Raw genomic sequence first — 22,336 nt, forward strand, 5'->3', positions numbered from 1 at the left:
TGAAAAGAACTGAATTTTTGAGCTCTATCTATTCTATGATTCTATGATTTCTACTCCAGAAACATGCCTTAGCACTGGTCTATAAAAATGGGAAATCATGAATTTGTTATGTCAGGGTCCTGTTCAGGAAGAAAACGTTCCTAAGTAAAATAAAGCAATATTATTCTGCTTCTCTTTGAATCGCTTATCTCTGTTTTCCAAAAATCTTGTTTTGCAATATAAGGAACAAGAAATTTGTGCCTAGGAAACATAGCCAGCAATGCCAGTGGGTTTGTAGGACATTGTTGAGTCTTCACACTGGTCCTACTAATTTCATTGAGGTAATGTATGTCTTCTATGAACCATATTTATACTTCCTTGGTGGAAACTTCACATTGATAAAGTCTCATCTGCTTTTATCCATTTTGTCTGTGTGTTGATAGTGAGCTATGGAATGTTTACAAACTAAACTGAAGAGATTTCTTTCTTTTCTAAAATTTAAATAAATGTCATTTGTAATTGCCCACACACTCTTCATTTCTTCTATGCAAGAGTGAGACTAACCAAATGGCTACAAAGGCTGACATGGTATGTCTCAATTTGACAGAGGATATGGAACTAACATTTGTACCTTCTTTTTATCCCACTTTAAAGTGTTTACTTGTTCCATTACAAGGAAGAAAGTGAAAGTGCAGAGCTACTTATTTTTAATAAGACTTTTAGTTAGTTAGCCTATGTGTAGTCTTTTTAATCCTCAAATCAGTTTCCTGAGCAGTTTGAAGCCTGGAGAAGGGCACAGTGAGTTCAGTTTCTGTCTGCTCATTCTACTTGGTTCCAATTAATGCATTGCGTGACTTTACAGTGGTGTTTGGAATGCATTAGGAAGCCGTTTTTGCCATAATATGGCCCACTGTGTATATAGAATGATATGATTTATTGGAGAAACAGGTGTGGGCACATGGAAATACAATTTGCCTTAGAGAATTGTTTCTAATTGACTAGTAAAATGCTGTTTCCAACTAGGCCATAATTAATCAGCAAGAACTCTTTTCCTGAATTTCCTCCCGTAAGTGAAGAGACTCAGTATATCCATCAAATAACAACTGAGAATATGAGGGGAAAAAAGCCTGAGTCTCCAGTTAGCAAAGCAGTTGTATTTCTGTGAAGCAATCCCATCAGGGCGCTTTGCTGAGTGATAGCAATGTTGGCTTTGAAAAGAAATGCTGAATTTCTTATTTCTCCTAGGTTTCTTTAACTTTTAATGCACTTCCAGTGGCTACTGCATGTCAAGAAGGTGACTTGGGTGGTTCAAGGTGAACGATGGCACACAAAATGGGCTGCTAAACCAAAACCATCCTCTGATATCCCCTAAGTGGCCTCACAGCTTTTCTTTCATCTTCTTTTCATTATGTTGTGGTGAGCAAGTACATCAGTACTTAGTGAGCTCTAATCATGCTTTGCTCACTAAGCACAAAAGTAAATGCCAAAACCTTGTGTTGAATATCTGTTTTACAACAACACTGTTACAGTGCATTCAGAAGCTTTCACTCTGGAGATCTTTAATCTGGAGATCAAACAAGTGATAACCCAGTTTTTATACTATACTGTAGTATTTTCAAAATCTCGGTAAATTTTGTTAACAAGAAATGTGATTGTGGTGATTTTTGTCTATATTGTGTTGGTGAGAAATCTGTGACACTGAGAGACAGGACTTCACAGTGCACACACTATGCTGGTGATGGAGCAGGGGTGGATATTGGTGGATTTGCTGTGCAAGTGGTTGATTTTGGATTTTGCTTTTTTAGATGCCAGAATATGTCCTTTATCTTCTTGTTCAGGAATTTGGGAATGAGATTTACTTTTAAAAAAAATCTCCCAGCTATCTATTGTTTAGTGCAAGGTCCGTAGAGCTTAGTGGTTAGAGAAGGCTATTTGCAGGGAAGGTGAGGCGTTCTGGATGTGGAAATGGGGGAATGTTTTGAGTGTCCATTACAGGAATCAGCCCTCAGAAAGCCACCTGCCTAATTTTGAAGTGTTGACTTCTTTTCCAAAATCTGAAGAACTAACTTGCTGAAGTGAAACACAGAAGTCCAACAGTTAGGTGGGGTATAGTTTCATAGTTGGCTTTGAAACACAGAAGTCCAACAGTTAGGTGGGGTATAGTTTCATAGTTGGCTTGTGCTGTAAATGAGCAAAAGCCATAATGTTCCAAATTGTTATTCAATCCCTTAGGTAAAGGTCATGTGTCTTTCCAGTGGTTTTGAAACTAGGAATACCTTTAGAATAATCTTCCAATGATGCCTATGAACTGCTTAAGAAACTCCCTTAGTCTTGATGCACAGTGAAGGTAGTAAAAGCACTGTTTTAGGATTCAATTTATCAGCTGAATTTCTACCTTTGCTCAAAAAGTGTCTATCCAAGAATTTTCTATTGCTTTCCAGTGTCTAAAGAAGGACAGAACTAAGAAGAAGATACTGAATCTGTCTTTTTTAAACCTTGTTTCTCTAAACACCTGCAATTTCTACAACTCACTGATCTGTCGTGCTAGAAATGTAGCTCATGGACTGCTGGTGTCCTTGGGAAGAATTTTGTTGGGCGCAAGAGCTGCCTTTTGTTACATGAATACTGGGAACTTCCTAGTACCAGCAGTTGTCTTGTTTAAAAAGTAAAGATTTTATTTTTCCTTGAAAACAGTTTTGTGAAGTTAAAAGCAGTCACCATATGATGGAAGGGAAGATGAAATAGGCAAGACTTATTTTAAATGGTTTCCCCAATTCGACTGCTTTCATATGAAAACCAGCTGCATCTTTTGACTTGTCCTGTTTTTCTCATGCAGTGGAGCTGTGGGCCACTGAAGTGCACCCGTTCCTGGTCAGGTAATCATGTCAGGGATATGAGCCCCATCTTGCACAGTAGGATTTCCTTACATATTTAAAATGCTTTCCTGAATAAGGACTTTTTTCCCCTGTATCTGAGGCAAGATCAAGAGCGGAACTGAGTGATGCTGCTTCCTGAAGAATAGTGAATTCTATTTGGGTCCCAACTGGCCAGCAGCTGATTTTTAAACACCTTAAATACCATTGCTTTAGGATGACCTCTAGGCCAGATAAGTTTGTGTGGAGCATTTTTTCCAATTTATTTTTCAGTATGACTTGTGTCCATATGTTCCTTTCCAAAGAAGAACATGATTTACACAATTAACAAAAGCCCCACATGTGTGCCTTCTGAGCATGAGGAGAATGTGCCTAAGTAGGTACATACTCCCTCATGCAATTAAACAAGGAGGAAAGATAACTTGTGGCTTCAAGCACCAGTTCTCCCCAGGGCAGGAGGTTAACATTTGACAAGATGAGTGCCCTTTTGAAGTGTCCCAGTAAAAGCAGATGCAGATTTCATTGAGGCTTAATCTTTTGAAATTTACTTTGCCTGCTCAGCATACTTCTCACAGGATTTTTTCCACAGCTCACAAAAGGATCCATCTGGAGAAAATTGCTAAGCAATGTTTACCAGCCCATCTGTGTGCTCTTGAATGTCTAGACCTGTGTAAGGGCTGAGGTAAAGTCACTGTCATGCTGAAAACCATTTTGAAGTTCTCCTGTGGTTTGCAACGTGGGAAATATAAAGATTAGAAGTTCTGCTGGGTAATTTTTCAAATTCATTCAAAATCTTCAGCAATTTCTAGGGCAAATTCTGTTGCTGATTATTAGGGAATTAAATGCTGCATCTCATTTATATGGGCCTAAGTTACTGGAGTTAAGGTTGTAAGGACTACTTTTGCATTGGCTTTTCCTAATTTCTGAATATTTAGCCATGCCATCCTAGTGCTCTCTGAGGCCATATAGACACAAATGCATTGTCTGTGTTCCCACTTTTGAAAGCTGGATGTGTGACCTTTAAAGACAATGCACCTGTAGCCAAGCAATGACAGATTTCTCAGTTTTGAATGCTTGATTTTCATTTCAGGTATCTGCTGGTCTCTGTACAGATGTCTGTGTGTGGTTTGATGCAGATTCATTTCTCAAGCTTTTTTTTACAGCTTTAGGAATAGCTGCAATTCCCTGCCAAAGGGTCCTTCAGTAGTGAAACTGCTGTGATCACATTGTGGAAGAGAAGGGCTGGTGTGAAGGGAACCTTGGGGAGTGTGAGACTTCTCTTTACTTTGGACCTTAACTTACTAGTGTCAGCTGACATTTGGACAGGTGCATCTGCACAGACCATCCTGCACCATCAGAATTCTTATTTGTGTGCAGGGCTTGGGAGAGAATGGTGCTGCATGACTAAAGTGTACGTGGGTTTTCCATCCTGGCTAGTTCAGCCTTTGGTCTTGAAAAGAGGATTATTATCTACTGAGTTAGAATGGTATTTTTATTTTGTCAGTATGTTACAATAGAGCCTTAGCAATGAGATACCAGTTGCCCTTGCTTGAGAAGTAATATTGATCCCAAGAAGAATAAGAAGCTTTTGTCTTCCTGTTACAAAAGATTCCAGTTTTGACATAACAGAAACTGAAAAATTGAACATAATATAAGGCAGAATTTTCTGTCCACTTGAAGAGCAGCACTGGAAGAAGATGCTTTAGAGTTACTAGATGTAAAAGCAGGTAGTAAAATAATTTCATCTTTTATACTGTATTTACCATTTATGGCAGCTTTCCAGAGCCACTGTCTTAGGCCTGGGAAACCTGCTACTGCTCTCCTTGTAGACTTAAGGAACCTGACATGGAGCATTTCAAGTTTTCATCTTAACTTGTTTGTGTTGCTGTGGTTGGTAGAGCCCTTGAGTAGAACCATGGCTAGGTATTACTGAATATGTAGTAAAAAAGAAGGGAGGTGGTGGGTATTATGTGCCTTAGCAAGTTTCAGAGACCTCCTCCTCCCCTTTCCTTTTGATGGTGTTTCCTGTTTAATGTTTCATTGCAAAGCGAATCATGAAATCATAAGTCCACACTGTGTTACAAGATGCTGGGTTTTGTTCTTTAATGAGATCTTAGAGGCCCAGGACACCATTCCTGTTCTTCCTTTGGAAGAAAAATGAACTGCAGCTGCAGCAGCTACGCTGGCTACTGTGGCCAGAGAAGCTGGGAAGCTGTCAGAGGAGATGGAGACAGAGCAATAGTTTTACAGTAAATTGAGCTCTTTACACAAAATAGCATCTGTGCCTACATGGAAAAGCTGGCTTTCCATGGAAGTGTCCTGAAAGATATTTCAACATAGAAATGGGTGTTTGGGAAGATGGTAGATTTGGAACCTATTTAAGAGTGAAATTTTCCAGGGGACCAAGGATGTCTGGGTTAGAGGTTGTGGCAGAAATATAAATAAGCATTTTCTGGTCACTTTTACTACAATTACTGGAATGCTGTGGGGATTATTTCGTTGCTTCAGGACAGCAAGCTGCAATCAGGTGATGGGTCAGAGAAGGGTGTTCTTGTTTCTTCTGTCATTCAAATAAAGACAGAGGCTGTGGCAATTACTGCTGCTTCCTACCCAATTTGAAGCAAAGAGGGGAGAATCCTTCCCCTGCTCAAAGGTGAAGTTTGGCAGAATATTTCTGGTCTTTTGGTAAGGTAGAATTTGAGGGATGCTGCAAATGCTCCTTTATTTAAGTGACAAATGTGAATCTGAAGGGTATAGACAAGAAAATGGGGAGAAATTCCTTGTTACATTTTCAATATCCATGTTGTTGTTACCAGAGAAACAAAAATGCTCTCATTTTTCTCCTTTGCTTCAAGAAATCTATTTCTGCCTTGTGTTGTAAAAAAAAAAAATCATAATTACAGTGTACTAAACTAATTCTTCTACACTGCATTAAGCTTAAAATAATGTTGAATCCATATTTCCATTAGCTAGCAATGAAAAAACTGTTAAGACTAAGGCTTAACACACAATCAGTTCAGTTCCTGCAAATGTTTCTACAGAATCATGGTGCTGCAGAGCTGTAAATAAATGGAAGAAATAGCCTGAAATTTGCTGTAGTATCTATACTACTCAAAATTTCAATTCAAGAAAAAAAATATTCTTTCTTCTAATGATTATATTAGAACTACAAAGGGGACAGGTTCAAAAAGGTGCCAAGCTCTTCTTTCCTATATGCTTTGGGGAAATTAGGAAAAATAACTATTTAGTTTTGTCACTTTTGCAATTTCTCCAGCCTCTATCTGTAGAGAAAGTGTTTAGCTCACTTACTTTTAAAGAATCAATCTGTATATAGGCATTTTATATCATTTCAGTTACGATGTCACTGGGACATTTTTCATCTGAAGACTGTAAATACAGAAACGCAATTCTAGGACATTTACTGGCATAAACTCCAGAAATGACCAACTGACTCTAAAAGTTAAATTCACTTTGTAAGTATGCAGTATGTCTGAGGTCCTCAGGTTGTACAGTAATGGGTATCATAGAAATGGTATAGATATTCATTATCACTTCCCAAGTTTCGGATTAAATAAAGTTAAAAATTCCCATCAGAAACAGCATCTTCATTAAATGTGCTTTACCTTTTGGAGATAAGATGACAACAGTATAACTGCTGACAAAGTTGTTTCAGTCCACAGCAAGATGTAAGTGTTTTGGCCTAGTCATTAATTTCTCCTGTTGCTCTGAATTTAGGAGCTGTAAAGACACAAAGATGTGCTTACGAGCATACCAGAACAGGAGGACTGTAATAATTGGAAGGAGATACAATTTAATAAAAATTCCCTAGCAGTATGAGAAGAGCCTGTCATGGGGCTCTCTATAGCACTGTCCATGGATGTGCTCTCTTCAGAGGACACCCTCTGAAGTACAGGTTGACTATGAAGTCAGTCTTGATCTATGCTGGTACGTCAGAGGGTAGAATTTAGACCAAAGCGTCTTAAAATAATTTTTTAATGCTTTACATTAATAAAACCTTGCTGTGGGGTAAGACTTTATCATCTTGCTTCTTCCGTGCTCCTTTTCTGGTGTTACTCTGAGCCATGAGAAGAACTTTCTTCCCATCAGTCTCTTTTTGTGAGATTGAACTGGTGTCATCAGTGAACAAAGTGTGCCCAGTAACTTGCTTCCCTCTCAGAAGTGGTGATGCAGGTGCCAGCATGGCTGTGTTGACCCCAGTGAGGCCAAGTCCCCATCCCATTCTGGGTATTAGCACAGCTAAGCCGCAGCAGCCCTTGGGTCACTTTACCTGTCCTGTCGATGCTGTGCAGCAGCAGGTACAGGCAAGGTCTATGGTAGGTTGACAGCCTGTAGGTCCACAGCCTGCACTTTGCTTCAGTGCCTACAACCTGGAAGCAGGAGGCAGTTATTTTCCAGCTTCCGCCTAAGAGGTAGCATCTAAACTGTGATCTTCTGTGCCAAACTTTGCTCCAGAGCCAATTTGTAAATGCTTTGTATGTCAACTTTAGCGGGGAAGTCCCAACCGCTCTCACTATCATTATGTTATCTTCCAAAGAGCCAACAAAAATATAGCTTTGATGTGTTTCTTTTAGTGCTCAGATGCCGTTGCATGTGAGGTATTATCATGAAAACCACATTATCACAGTAACTCAGGGCCTTCGGGCATCTGATGTTGCCAATTGCCTTCACTTCTTGCTGGTATGTAATTTATCACCAGCATGGCCTACCCTGCTAATATTTGCCCTCTGTGGGCAGAGGCGAAGCTAATATACTTTCAAAGTGTATTTGAATTGCTTCCATAAATCACAGCTGTCACTGTGAGCAGTTTTATCACTTGCCCAGAACAATATGTTATGTTCATGCTTTATAGTCTTGATACTGTTCTGGACTTTTATTTGTGTAAATTGTAATGCGCCATGACTTCTTTTATCAAACAATTTTGAGCAGTCCCAATTTTATTATTTTATTTTTACATGGAAACTTTCCCTTGCTCTGTAAAAAAGAGAATTTTTATGGGATATGTTTTATAGTTGTGATTATTATTTTTTATTAATAATTAGCTCTAAGAACACTCGCAGTTTGTTTTCTATCAGTTATCTTTCATTCTTCTAAGATGTTCATGCAGCTGGAGTAGCTTAGTTTTTGTAGCTCTTTTCCTCTCCCACTCTGAGGTGTATAAGGAAGAGCAGCTACATGGCAATCCTAGGTCATGGAGTTGGACACTGGGGAGGAAGAACCTCCCTACCTCATAGATTTTATTTGCTATCTGGGCAGAAAATCCACCAAACTAATCATTTGTGTGGATTTAAAATAAAAAGCCTTGTCAGTCCAGAAGGAGTCCTTCCCCTGAATCACCGAAAAGAGCTGGGAGCATGAACAGCACTTACTCATAGCTGTGATATGGTGCCCTGGCTCAGGCATGGACTGGGGTGGGGGACAGCTGTGTCTCAGCAGCCAGACTCACTCACTTGGGCAAGGACCAGCTGTGCTCAAACTGCTTGCCTGTCCCATCCCTGTCCCAGGGTTGCTGAGTGGGACTGCTCTCATCTGCCAGCTCAGCCTCCCCACCAGGCAGGGGCCTGGTAATGCTACTGAAGGCTCTGCACACAGACTTATCCATCATATTTTTCTTCTCCTGCTGCAGTGGTAAATCTGTTTGTGAGTGTGGCCTGTGACTGGTTTAGGGCTTTACTGCAACAAGAAATTCTTCTCAGCTCTTTTTCAGTGATGCTCTGACATTAAATGCACTGTTTCTAGAACAGTCAGTAAAATGTCTCCTTTTTATGGCCATGCCTAAAATACCAGTGAATATTTATGAACCAATTTGCCATGACTTCTCCTGTGATGAAAAAAAAAGTTGTCTTTTTTTTTTTTTAACTGATGCATTAGCTCATTCCAGAATATGAGAACAAGGTCTATAAAGTAGTCAGTTTTATAATTAAAAAATTATTTATTTGCAGCAGATATATTTGCTAAAATGTGAAGACTGTATTCTTCTCTTTTTTAATTTGAAGGGGTTATGCTAATTGTTTAAAATGGAACAGTGTCTCTATGTAAGGAAAGATTTTAAGTGTAGATTGAGTTCCTTGTCATGAGTAGTCTAAAGGTATGGCTTAGGTTTGTCCTTTTACAGAAGTTAGTGTTTATTCTCAAAGTTTGCACTCAGAATGAGCAGTAGTTGCTAAAGAACGTTTTGCAGATGTGTTTGCAGATCCTGTGATTTTCTCTTTTCAAAAATTTTAGCTACACAGGCATTTTCAGCAATTGGCTAGGCACATCAGCTACCACTTCAGAAATTCATGTTGTAAATTTTACATGAAGAGACGTTTTTGGCAGCTGCTTTGTGGTTTGACTTTCAGCTGCCCCAGAAAGACTATATGCAATCAGTTACCCTATCCAGACCATGTAAGCAAGAAGCAAGTATTTTAGCCTAAAGATGACTTGGATGCTAGTACTGCATTAAATTCAATGATTGCAGGTAGAGAAACAAACTCCTGCCCACATGCATAGATCATTTCATAGGATAAGGGGAGCTAAGGATGGAAGATACTCCTGATTCTGTGAATAAAAGCACTAAGAAACCTGCTCTTCCCACAGAGTACACCTCTCCCACCTCAGCTAAGCTTGGGGAGCTGGCAGTTGCCTTTTAGCAAGCATTGCAAAGCCTTTGCAAACCCTTCCAGTTTAATTTGAAAGTGTCCATTCATATTGATTTGATGAATTAGAGACTGTAGTTAAGATTTTGCTCTGGCAAATGTCTCTTTCTATGCCCTCTTCCTCACCTTCCTGCCAGTATTGACAGATTTCAGACTTTGGGAATTTGGCCATACCCTTGCAGGCACTGGCAAAAAAAAACCTGGAACATCTTTTTTGGATCAAAGTAGGGTTCTCCATTCAATTGAAAATTATGCAAAGCTCTGTGTGTAACTGTTAGCAAATCCAGCACTTAAAGGTCTCTTTTTACTATAGATTATATTGAAGATCAGGTGTTTTTCCACTGACTTTATCCATTGAGTATACAGCACTTCTCATCACTGCTGGACTTCAAAATGTCTTATGAAGGTGTCACTCCTCAAAACCTTATTTCACAGATGAGGAAACTAATAAGCAGAAAAAAAGTAATGCACTCAGAGTGTACTATGTCCCAGACAAGCAAAAAGCTATCAAAAGTTATGATGTATGCAAGGAAGAAGTTCTGCTGCTGGCTTGTGAACTTACCTTGACCACACACCCAGGCTGATCTGCAGTATTTATGCTGAGTTGAAGACTCTATATGTTTATGGTCTTTATTGTGCATTTTCCATAGCTCTGAATGCTTAGCTGGCATCCATCAGGAATTCAGACTTTACCAATACTTTTGGCCATGAAGACTGTAAACATAGCTTTGCTGGGGTAGCAAAATACTAAGTGTGCCGTGTAATAGCAAATGCTCTGTGACAGTTCTGCCCCAGTGATTTCTGAGAGCAGACATCGCCCTGGAGAGAACCACAAAGCACGAATATTCAGAAGAGTTTCCTACATTTAAATTTGTGCTATGTTTTGGATTTTTTTTTTTTTTTTGCTATTGCAAGTAAATTTCTGCATCATTTACAGTTGCACAGTTGCAGATACTTTGAGGGGAGATAAGGGGATCAGGACTGATCCTATGGGTTTTGCAGAACAAGTTGGCATAAAATGCTTTTGCTTTGGCAGATCAGCCTTCTCAGGCTGTTGCCCTGCTTGAGTTAACCAGTGTACCCTTTTGCAGCAATAACACTGGACCAGCTATAGTGGGAGTTTTCCAGCTAATGTGCTGTGCAGTGAAATCTGGAGATGAGCAAGGGCATAAAGAGGTTTTCTTTCTTGTAGTTGAATTAAACTATGCTCTGGCTAAACATTTTGACATCTGTTGAACGTAGGCCTGATTACAGGCTTTCTCAAGCCCACACAAAATGGCACGAGTGAGGCAGGGACTCAGGGGCTGATGTCTGCCCATTTCCCAAGCACTGCTGTCAGCCTGTTCGATTCAGCAGAGACTTGGGAATCAATGTGAAAAATAAGCGCTCTCTTCTCTTCATCCTCCCTCTCCCTACTCTCTTTCTTCTGCTCTCTTTGAGCCCAGATTTCTTGGCAAAGCTGTACAGGAAAGCTTGCTACTTGCTGCTGAGTGTAGTTTCTATTACTTTCTTTTGTGAATACAAAACGAATATGTGACTCCAGGTGTTAGTCCTCATGTTTTCAAAAGTGACACTAAACCCTTGTTAGTAAAGGCAAAGATGAAAGTTTACATCCACAGTACATTCCCCTTTCTTCTTTTTCTTTTTTTTTTTAATGTTCACATTTTTCTGCGCACCCAATGCAAGAGTTGAAAATGCATTTCCCTGTGATATGGAGGCTGGCTTTGTAGATTTAGCTGCCTGATTTGTAATACTGTGTGAACAAATTATTTTGCAGATTCCTTGGCCAATTAAAACAAGAACTCAAATTCCTGTGAAATGAGCCTCCTACCTCACACCCACCTGCACCCACGGCAAACCTGATGAAACAAAAGCTTTGAATTGCTTTTTTTTTTCTTTTTCTTTCTTTCTTTTTTTTTTTTTTTTTTAAATTTTTTTTTTGAAGGAGGAGAGTTAGAAATTGGTAGTGTTCTTTTTGGAATGTCAAAAGGGAATGTTTTTACTTTTTCAGACATTTTTTGCTTTTACTCATTTATTCCCTTCTTGTGGTAAGATGCACAGTTTGGCCACAGGGAAAGCTAACTGGGCACTGGGGTGACTGCATCTGTAGATTTCGCTGTTCACCTCTTTCCAAGGAAAAAGCTTTAGCTGGAAGATACAACCCAGCTGTAGTGCAGTCATCAAATGTATTGCTTTTGTACCTCTGGCAGAATTGCAATTAGTGTTTACATTTCTGCAGTGGTCTGGAATGGAGTGGATGCCTAGAACAGAGGCTAATACAAAGTACTTGTAGATACTTTACAGGTCTTTTGCCTTGCACTTCAGGGGGTAAAGGGAAGGGAGAGTCCTAATGATTGCTTTAGCAAAGGCTTAACCCAATTTCTTTAAAGCATTTTTTAATTAAGAAAGACAGGAGATATAAACTAGGATCTGCTGTAAACTAGAAGGCTTGGTAATTGCAAAGCAAACACGACGGGGAGCACCCTGTGTCTATGCCACAGAATCAAAGTAGGTTACACTTCTCCCTGATTGCATTTTGGTTTATTATTTGCCAGTATCTCCTGGCAAATAGTATGTAGCCACTGCTTATTCTAATGGCTCTTTCATATGTGTGCATATATGTGCATTGGGCCATGCATGAATGCAGGCTTGGTCTGCTCTTGCCGCATTTTAACTCTTGTGGGTTAAGCAGTGGCTGTGCAGAAAGAGAGTTGAGAAATGAATTGGTTTCATATATTTTAGAACTGAATTTTACTGGAATAAATAATCAAAACTGCCACTGGAAATCCCCTCCTTCAGGGGGATGAGTTCCCTGCCCTCTGTCCAGAGGTGTATTCAAGCCTGGAAATCATTACTCTAACATCAAGGAATTAGCTGATATGCGTAAAAGTTAAGCAAATGCTCAAGGGCTCTGCTGTTTAGGGGCCACAGTAATCAGTATGGTGTAGACAAGTGCTTCTAATGTAGTACAAAGCCGGTTAAGGTTGATTGCTAACCCCAGTAGTCTTTGGATTGTGTTCTGCATGGGTGCACTTGGAAAAGATTAAATGTTTTCATTTGGACCCATATGGGCAGACATATGCTACATCAAAGTCCTGTTGGCTTCAGTGTCATCCTTGTGTCTGTTTGCATCTAGCTGGGGGATTGTAGCCCATAACTTGTCGTGTCCTTATAGGTAAATAAATAAACACAAGTCGTCCTTTTGCTCAGTGATTTGAAACCTATAGGTGTATGCAGAAGCAGTAGGGAGGACAAGTGCCATCAGGCAGTAGCACTGCCTTTGTGTCAGGTAGTACTTACAGTTGATATTTTGTTTATGAAGACTCTTTGTGAGGCTGAGGCACAAAACAAAGCCCAGCTTGCAAGGGTGAAAAGCAGGGATCGTTAGGTTTATGGTACTAGCAGTCATTTAACCCAATCTGCCCACAGTAAAATGCAACTCAGTACAGTGAACTGTGCATTACCAGCACACTGCAGCCTTCCTCCAATAGACAGGATGTGGATAGGAGTCTGTACATGGAGCTGTGTGGAAACAAACAGCGTGGCAGAAGCAATGAGAGCACAGGGACCATCATCTCTGACTGGGCTGGTGAGCAGCAGCCTGCCTGAGCAATCCCTGCTCAAAACAGGACTGTAAGCACTCAGCACACAGATTTTGGTGTACTTTTCATAAAAGTATTGTGCAGTTCTGCTCCTTTTCTCTGAGCAAATTATTTGTCTTGGGTGCTTATTTTTCCATCTCCAGCTGTCTTGACTATTCAGAAATGCATCATCTTCAGTGTAGGAACTGCAGCTATTCCTTGAAGTTTTCACAGCATGGAGGCTCACCTTGAGCTTATGCTTGTAGATATTTCAGCAGTATCAAGAGCTGATACCAAGATATCAATCTGCTATCAAGTGCAAAGTTATAGATAGATCAATGCACAGGCACTTTGCAATTTGTATGCTCAGACCTGCCGTTATTTATTTGGAGTCAATCCAGAAAATCAAACTAGTAGAAATCAATTTGCTGAAATTCAGCGAATCGGTGTTTACAGCTTGCATGATGAATCTGATCCTGCTGGTTTTGTATTTGTTCTTTTTTTGACTCATAATTTTGTTTTGGTGGCTAGCTGTCCCATTGCACAGTTGAATTTGATAACAAAAACAAATGGATACTACATATAATTGTTATGGTATGGCCAGGAACTATTTTTTATAATAGAATGCAAACACAGACACAGGTACATATAGGCAGTATTGCACAGGGTACTGTTCATCTAATGAGCTGCACTGACTTGACTATATATGTACCTCCAGCCTGTTCTATGTGCAAAGGATTAACCCATCTTCTGCTTCCCTTTGCGTTCAGCACAGAGCAATTGTGCACAGTCAATTCATGTAGCCCTGCAGATGATCAGTAACTGGGACATTTATTGTTATCTTCTTGTATCTTGAGTGCTGTCACTCACACCTGCAGGTACTTTTGGCTGGAAATAACAGCCTTAAGTCTGCTGTCCTTGGAAAGGCCAGGCATGTTATTCTCAGTAAGGAAAATTATCATATTGCCACCTAACTCAGGTGAAGAGATCATTCTGATGCAATCAGAAAGAAAAGTCTCTCTAGTGGACTATCTTGAGTTGATGTTACTTGAGTGTTTTCATTATTTATATGAACTCCCCAGGGTAGCCTTATGCCGGACTACTGCATAACGCTAGCTGGAGCATGGATATAGATACGTGTATGTGTATGTATGCATACTGAGAGTTCAGTTAGCCAAATTTTTTAGTAAGGGTTTGAATTTATACCAGGTGGAAGTTTGTACCTGAGCTACAGAAATTTACCATTTTGCATAAAAAATATTCCTATGTGAAAATGAATATGTTTGTAAGAAATGCTGCACTTTGCAGTTTTTCAAAGTACGTCTTCCTAGGTAGAGAGGTGAGAAAAGAGAAGGGTTTTTTTTCAGTTTTCAGTGAAAACTATTAGGTTTGGGTTTTTCCCCTGAAAATAGTAGTAGTAAAATAGTTTATGCATGCATCATTTCTTCACAGTTTGCTGCAGATCTTAGCTTTCAAGAAAATTCTGTTTGTCTGCAAGAATGTATGGACACTTTGACTCTGAATTGAGCAGAGTCTTGAACGTAATTTTATGTAGTCAAATGAGAACTCTATAATGTTTTGCTGGCAAGGGCATCCCTCTAGATGCCACTTTTCAATATGAAGCATGACCTATGACACATCATATGCCAAAGGACTCTTACTATCAACACTAATGAGTTCTTACATTGATGTTTTAGTTGTACATTAGCTATTCAAAAACCTCATAAAGAGGAATTGCAGCAGACTACATCAGTATAACAGTCTGTGGCCATGGTAAGGGCTATGACTGGATTTGCATCTGTTTTAAGCAGTGAAGCTCTCTTAAGAGCAACCTACAAATTCTCCAAAATTATCTGTTGGCCTGTCCATGGATCTGTGTTAACTCTCCTTAACATCGTCAGGATTAGTAGGCAGGGACCGAGGGCAGAAAGATTATACTTAACTGTTCCCTAGAGCTATTTGGGACCTCCCTGTTGTCATGAGAACCATGCACCAGCTTGCAATATGTGCCTTCAGCAGCTTAACTCTGTAAGGCTGAGAAGGCTTCACCCCTCTCAGAATAACGTTTTCCAGGTCCCGTAGTACTCTCCCTGCAGGTACCTCAGCTGGCTTTGGGTATCTACAACACTCCAGTGTAAACCCTTGCTCATTGTACTGGCCTAAGGAAATGCCATGCCCCCAAAGCTGTTGAGCTGGTTCATGTGGCTCCGTGGATTAACTTAGTTCAGAAGCATAAAATACTTTCCTCCTCTCTCTCTATTTCACCTGTGTCATTTGCTGCCTGAGTGACTTTTTTTTTTTCTTTTTTCTTTTTTTTTTTTTTTTTTTTGGTATCCAACAAAATACAGAAGCCTCAGATTACCAAAACAGCTGCACATGTCCTGGGTTAATGCATTTAAGTCAGGCTCCAGGGTCTGGGCAAGTGCCAAGATCCTGGATCAGCTGCTTTACCGGAATTAGGCTGCTGTAATGGAGCCCTGCATTATTGTGTTGCAATTATTTTGGCTTGCAGCTGGCTGTTCACTCTGTTTTTTTACTGAAGTGAGATAAAAGGATTTTGTCTTAAAAATAGAATTTTCTTCTCAGAATATTATAGAAGCTTGGAGTTACATACTATGTCTGTAAAAGGTGCCCCTCTGTTTATTTTCAGGTTTATCTTCAAGGAGAAGGGCAAGTAATATTTGTCATAGTTTTTGAAGAGCAGGAACAATGCTACAAGGTCTCCAAATATAAAACAAAAGAAGTGTATTGAAACAAGAGTAAAATAAGTGATTATTATATAATTATATGGTTTTAAGTTCTCATCAGGAACAGGTTTATTTTCAACATCAAGCCACTTACTAGCAGCAAGTTCTTCTTAAAGCTGTCGCTATAATTTGGAAATCCTTTGTGTAGAGAAATAAAAGAATGGATACAGATTTTAAACTGAAGAAAAACATTTATCCAGCCTTGAATCTCCTGTATTTATATCCATTCAAGCTCTTTTTGATGCCTATTTATATATATTTCTTGTCGAATAACAGCTCTCTCAGGTTCTCCAATTGATACCAAAAAGTAAACTGAATGCAATCTTTTATCTTTGAACTGCTCAACTGTGCCCTTCTTCATGTTCTTGTTAATAATGCCAGGTCTCCCAGGAGCACTCTCACACAATTCTATCACATAAGCTTTTTGTTTGACCTTACCTGCTGTTCCCCTAGAACATAAGGGGTGTGTGGGGGGGAAGCCAAAATGCCAGCCTGCCTTAATTAAAATTTTGGTCTCAGAAGATGTTACAGTATGTGATTTCATTAGTTATATAATGAAAGTATTTAATCATACCTCTTACTTGTCTGGGCCTTTTTACTTAGTAGTGAGGTCACTGAGTTTTAAACTGACTCTTTTCAGGTGTGGAAAAGTAACTGCAGGCTGGGTATGCATCTGTAGGCAATCCATAAATTCATTGTATCCATGACTTCGCATATTTGCCCTAGAGGTAGTTGCTTGGATGGTGTAGTAGAAGGCATTAAGTAAGAGTTCAGCACTCTTTGCAAAATGGTTTTCCCCCATGGGACAGCAAGCATGCATATAATTTTTTTTTTTTAAAAGATAACACTACTCCTCACTGCCAGCACTGGAAACTTGGCATTATAGCAGAAGGGTAAAAGAAAGGATAATGGATATTTCTGTGGCATGTAAGAAGCTCTAAATCTTACATGTACTCTGTGGTGTTACTTCCATCATTTCTTATTGCCATAATCTAAATCACCACAGTAGTGGGCTTTCTACCTCCCAGATGAACCCATTTGTTTAATGGGGTGTCTATTCTCTAAGAACAGTGTGCACAAAACATCTTGTCTTAGCTTTTGTAAAGAAATACCTTATTCCAGCTTATGCAGGAAAAGCAGAGTTAAAAAACAAAATATTTGTGAGGCTCTGATCGTACACATCTTTTGAAATGGGAGGGTTTACTTTGCTACAGGAGTTGTGTTATTCCCCTAATTTTTTTTCCCCATTTTGTTAGCAGCTTAGACGTGCCCCCAGTTGTCAGCATTTTCTCAGCAGCACATGAAACCAGCTATGCTTCAGATGCTCTGTGCTTTGGATTTCTTCCAGCCCCTGGGGTTGCAAAACAAGTAAAACCAGGATTTCGTATAGCTTTTTGAGGAAGAATAGAGCAAGGGGACAAGGAGGCGCAGTTCAGCTAGGTAAGACAGATCCCACTCAGTTAAGCCAAACTCGCCACATTTCAGAGCTTTTATCAAAAAAAAAAAAAAAAAATCCTTTTGTACACTTATCAGAGTATTTTCAGCAGCAGTTTTTACCAAATCCAACAAATAGATTGCTCTGAAATAATCCAAAACTGCAGGAAATTTCCCAATTTTATTTCTTCTTCTTCTGAAGCTAGATGAAGATATTTTTGCACTATTCATTTTGTGGGATTTGTAGCTTTGTAAACGAGAGAGAGAAAGAGGGTGGGGAAGATAGACAAATTGTCTTTTATCCAGTATTTTTCTTCTTTCTTTTGTGATAATAAATCTTACTGGCTCATATTGCTGATGCATATACATCTTGCTGAGTTTCTTAATGCAGCTGAACATGGCTCTTTCTCTGTGAGTCTGACAAGAAGTCTGGCTATTGATCTGTTACCAGGTTAGGAAGCATGAATATGTTTTTAGCAAAGCTATGGACAATTTAGGGACCAGGAGCTATGATTCTGGCAGCAATTATGTTTCAAGACTTAAAGTTCAACATCCTGCAGTTTTATAACCCCAGCTCTGCAGAAAATTATTTGAGTCACTGTCATTGTAATCACTTTAGGAATACATTTACAGGGTTATGTGTTTTCAGTGAATGTTACTGGAGCGCCATTAGCTAAGAATTGTTTTGATCTTGCACAACTTGAGTGAATCGATGTCATTAGTTTTAAATTTTGAAAACAAAACTAACATAATACCCCGTGGTTTCCCCTGCAAGCTGTACTGCTGGAGCGGGATGTGCTTTTACCTGAAATGAAAGAAGCCAAGCTGTGAGTCACTTCTGTGAAAAGGCTTCTCTTGTTTTTTGAGGGTCTGAACTTGCAGAGTGCTGTGTGGAAATGACTCTGTGTGCTGCTGTGGTTTTTGACATGTGCTGTTTTATGTGTGTTTTAAGCTACCTCATACCTCCAAGTTTTCTGTTGCTTCTTAAGAGTCCTTTATTTCAGGCATAGGTAATCTTAGTGGGTTTTTTTTTCCTTTGTATGTATGTGATAACTAAATAAAATAATTGCTAGGTCTTACATTTTGAGGGGAAAGAATGAATTTTTAGCATTTAAATATTGTGTGTTTGTCCTTCTAGCTCAGATGGTATCCAGTTCATACCAATAAATTATCTGTGATATCTTCAAGTGGAATATAAAGATCAAACATATTACTAAGTCCAAACATTTTTTATATGTATTGCAGAGAGAAAGCAGACAGAGTAGGAGTGGATTGATCAACTGCAGTAGATTTGCTTTGCAGCGTGCTTTGAATTTTAGGTCCAAGCTTAAACTACAAAATTGCTTAAAAAGTATTCTGGATTCCAGCTGCACAAGGTGCAGTTTAAATCTCCAACTCACACAGAAAATAACAACAGGAGGGAGATGTTAATTAATATGTCTTCTGTGGTAGTCTTCCGAACTGAAGATGCTTTGAGGTGAGGCTAAAATCAAAATCAGCTTAAACTTATAGATTAGGTTAAGGTTTTCATGAGACAGTATTCCACCATTTGCAGTAAAACTTGCCAGGTAAGGGTCAACCATATAAAGAAAAAAACCCCAACATTTTCTTCAGACAATTAGTTGTGCACCCAATTCTAGCATGTAGCACCTGGAAATGAGAAGCCAGTCTGAACATAGTGCCTTCGAGAAGTGCTTCTCTAGAGAAACAGTGCATAGGGATGGTATTGTGATGTCCATGTAGGAGGTAAAACACCTGGTGGCAATCCAGTACTTGAGAATCTCACATGAGGTAAGGAGTGTCATCAGGAGGGACTGACAGACCTCTGTATCAGAGGGCTTTGTTCTGGCTGCCAGGAAACCCTTGGCTGAATTCCTGCTCTCACTTGGGCTGGGAAGGATCTCATTATGCAGGTCCCACAGCTAGGACAGCTGTCCTATGCAAGGTTCTCCAACTCAGCTGTATTTCCTCCTGTTTTACAGGTAATATTTAGGGTCTATTTGAGAACCAAAAGGTTCTTTGTGATGCTTAAGAGAATGTGATTTAGTGGTGGACTTGACAGTGTTAGGGCAATGGTTGGACTTGATGAGTTTAGCAGTCTTTTCCATTCTAAATAATTCTTTGAATCAATTCTGTGACTGTCATTCTAAGACACTGTTTGATCTTACTGAACAGCTTGCTTAAGTTTTTTTCTTCCTTTCAGTATTGCAAATCCTTTGGGATGGACCAGCTCAAAGCTTTTTGTAATAACTTTTGTCAAAACTTTACCAAACATACTAACATGTATGACTGAATTGTGTAATTACTGATTAGTAATTTATCACGGGCATTTTAAATTTCTATGATTGTAAAGTAAAAGCTACATGCAACCACTTTAATACTTTACCCATAGCTTATTTTAAAAAGTAAAGGAAAATATAGCCTAGCAAAATTGTGGGAATGAATACTGATCACATTCTTCAATCTACAAAGTCTACCGAGCAGTACTCCAGCCAGGGCAAATAAACTAAAATAGGCCAGAAATAGCCCTTAGAATATCCGCAGTACACAGGTGAACAGTGCTTGTGGAGTGAACTGGGTGGCATTACCAGTGTATGATCAAAGGGAGGAGAGACTGGGAAGAGGATCCTGTCTCACGTACAAAAGATTAGTCTTTTTCTTGGAAGACAGGAAAAGTGTTAAGAGCTAACTGACTAACATTTTCCTAAGTATTTCAAGTCTAGAACATGTAATTTAATGGTCTGAATAATACTGGACAAAGACCACATTCTAATAATATCTTTATTCACAGAACTTCTTATTAAACTGATGCATATCTTCTAGCAAGATGTCCCTCCTTTAGTTAGGGGTTTTGAGTGATTCAGATGTGCTTCGTCTCTGGGTAAATTGTCTCCTTGTTAATTACGAGGTCTGTTGAAACTTTAAATGTTATTTCTAATCTGAACAGTTCTAGGTTTATCTTCCAGCCATGTAATTTTATTATACCATTTTCTGCTCTGTTGCAGAACTATGGTTGTGGTTTAACCCCAGCAAGCAACTCAGCCCCATGCAGCCACTCACTCACTCACTCTCCCAAGTGGCATGGAGGAGAGACTCAGAAAAGTAGAAAGCATGCATGATATCATATGGCCTGGGATATCCCTTTAGTCAGTTGGGATCAATTGTCCTGGCTTTGTCACCTCCCAGCTTCTTTAGGCACGCCCAGCCTCCCCCTGATGGGGTGGTATGAGAAGAAGAAAAGGCCTTGACTCTGTGAGAGCACTGCTCAGCAGTAGCTAAAACATCCCTGAATTATCATGCTGTTTTCAGCACAAATCCAAAACTCACAGAATAACTATTGGAAAGAAAATAACTCTGCCCTGGCCAAAACCAGCACAACTATCTACTTGCCTCTATCTCTTTTGAGTAAGTTGAACAGAGTGTGAGCTCATTAGGTCTTCCAGGAAGAGCTTCGTGGGACTCAACACCAGACTGCTGCACTTCTCAAAGTGCTGATTACTCTTTACTAGCCATGCTGATACACGTGTTACAAAGCTGTCTTGCTAATACATGCTTCAAATCTAAAATGAACGGCACCCAACATGGGTGTACCATTCCTGAAGTGTCTATGCTGAGGCCAGCAGAGCACCACACATGCTTTAATTACAGCTCTGAGTGACACTACTGGCAGAGGTGTAAGACCACTGCATTTTCTGATTTTAGCTTCCAGGAAATTAAAACATTTGTGGGTCTTCCATGCAGTCTTTCTCCCCCAGGATGTTAAAGTTAGATGACTTTCAGCATGGTGATGCAGACTGTAAAGGTTCAGAGAATTACCTTGATAGTATGACAGCCTCTTCCATTTCAACTGCAATCCAAGGCTCATCTTTCCTCTGAGGCATTCACTGAAATTCTGCGCACAATATGTTCCTCTGGTTGTTTAACAGTGTCTCTCATGTTTGCCCTGATTTAAAAAATCCTCCTTTGTAGCAGAGATAACATAGAGCAGGATGATATAATTGCAGTAAAGAGGCCCTGGAGCTTGCAGTAATAGGATGGTTCATCTGATGTGTACTGCCATTAGAAAATAACCCACGTATGTGTGTTCTCAGGGGACAGTAAAGAGGCTTTTAAGGATTTCTCTGTATGTTATATGAAAGCTAATGAGTAAAAGAGCAAGTGCAAAGAAAACTATTGCTGCCTAAGCATGGTGCCACTTCCAGTTCTCGCTTATTTCCTTACACCTCTGTAGCTCCAAAACATCCATCTCTGCCCAGTAATGTGTGGGTTTTCATGCACTGCAGTTGGTTTGAGACTTTTGCACACTTTTGAGAAAACTGTATTATTTTCATTTCACTGAAAAGTGAAAAGCATGACAGAGCTAAGTTGAGGATTGAAACTGCTGTGTGTGTACAAAATAAGTAATTTTGGGGGAATAGCACTCTCTAATGGTCTGTGCCCCCCACCCTCAAAAAAAAAAAAAAAAAAGGTTTTGCTATAATAATAACACAGTTTCACAAGCGTTGCTGAAAGGTTGATATTAGCCTCAATTCTCTGACCTTCATTGTTTTTCCTGGGCAATGTGCAGAAACATGCGAAGACATAACACAGTAAACACTGAAGGACTTTTTCAAATGTTACATGTAGAATTTGGGCTGTGGTGGTAGGAGATCCAGAGTATCTGGTTTCTGATATTAACAATTTTTTGTCCAAATGGATTGCAATGTAGAATGACAATTCTTCCACTTGCATTTGTGCTGAAATAGAAGCCATTTAGCAGAACAGACATTGGCTTCTTTGTTTTGTCATAGCATTTTTTCTCTTGCTTATAGAGCTTGTTATAGATAAAAAAAATTAATTCACCTTTTAATACTCTGTACTCCCTCTGTACTGTTGAAATATGTTTTTGTACCTTGTCAGAGTTTTGTCTTCAATAGAATGGGTGAACTTGGATTTTTCTTTATATATTTAACACAGTAAAGGATCAGAATTTGCCATCAGGTAAAATGAAGCGGCCTTACTTGGGTTGTAGAACTTTGCAGAGGACATTGGATTTTGACTAAATGCTATACTGGGGTTCTGCAGCA

General features: G+C 39.4%; 1 protein-coding gene and 1 long non-coding RNA gene across 16 annotated transcripts in view; both read left to right on the plus strand.

Moving 5' to 3' along the window:
• ARPP21 (cAMP regulated phosphoprotein 21) overlaps nucleotides 1–22,336 on the plus strand; it is a 196,729-nt gene that overhangs the window by 169,678 nt on the left and 4,715 nt on the right. The gene's annotated exons all lie outside the window — the stretch shown is intronic.
• On the plus strand, nucleotides 17,321–20,723 carry LOC114061352. The gene is made up of 3 exons (XR_003572099.1): nucleotides 17,321–18,937; nucleotides 19,067–19,070; nucleotides 20,681–20,723. It is a non-coding gene; the product is annotated as an uncharacterized LOC114061352 (long non-coding RNA).

This window comes from Empidonax traillii, unplaced genomic scaffold (genome assembly GCF_003031625.1).
Source record: "Empidonax traillii isolate 1590-97213 ecotype Southwest subspecies unplaced genomic scaffold, ASM303162v1 scaffold14:size4059594, whole genome shotgun sequence".
Classification (NCBI taxonomy): Eukaryota; Metazoa; Chordata; class Aves; order Passeriformes; family Tyrannidae; genus Empidonax; species Empidonax traillii.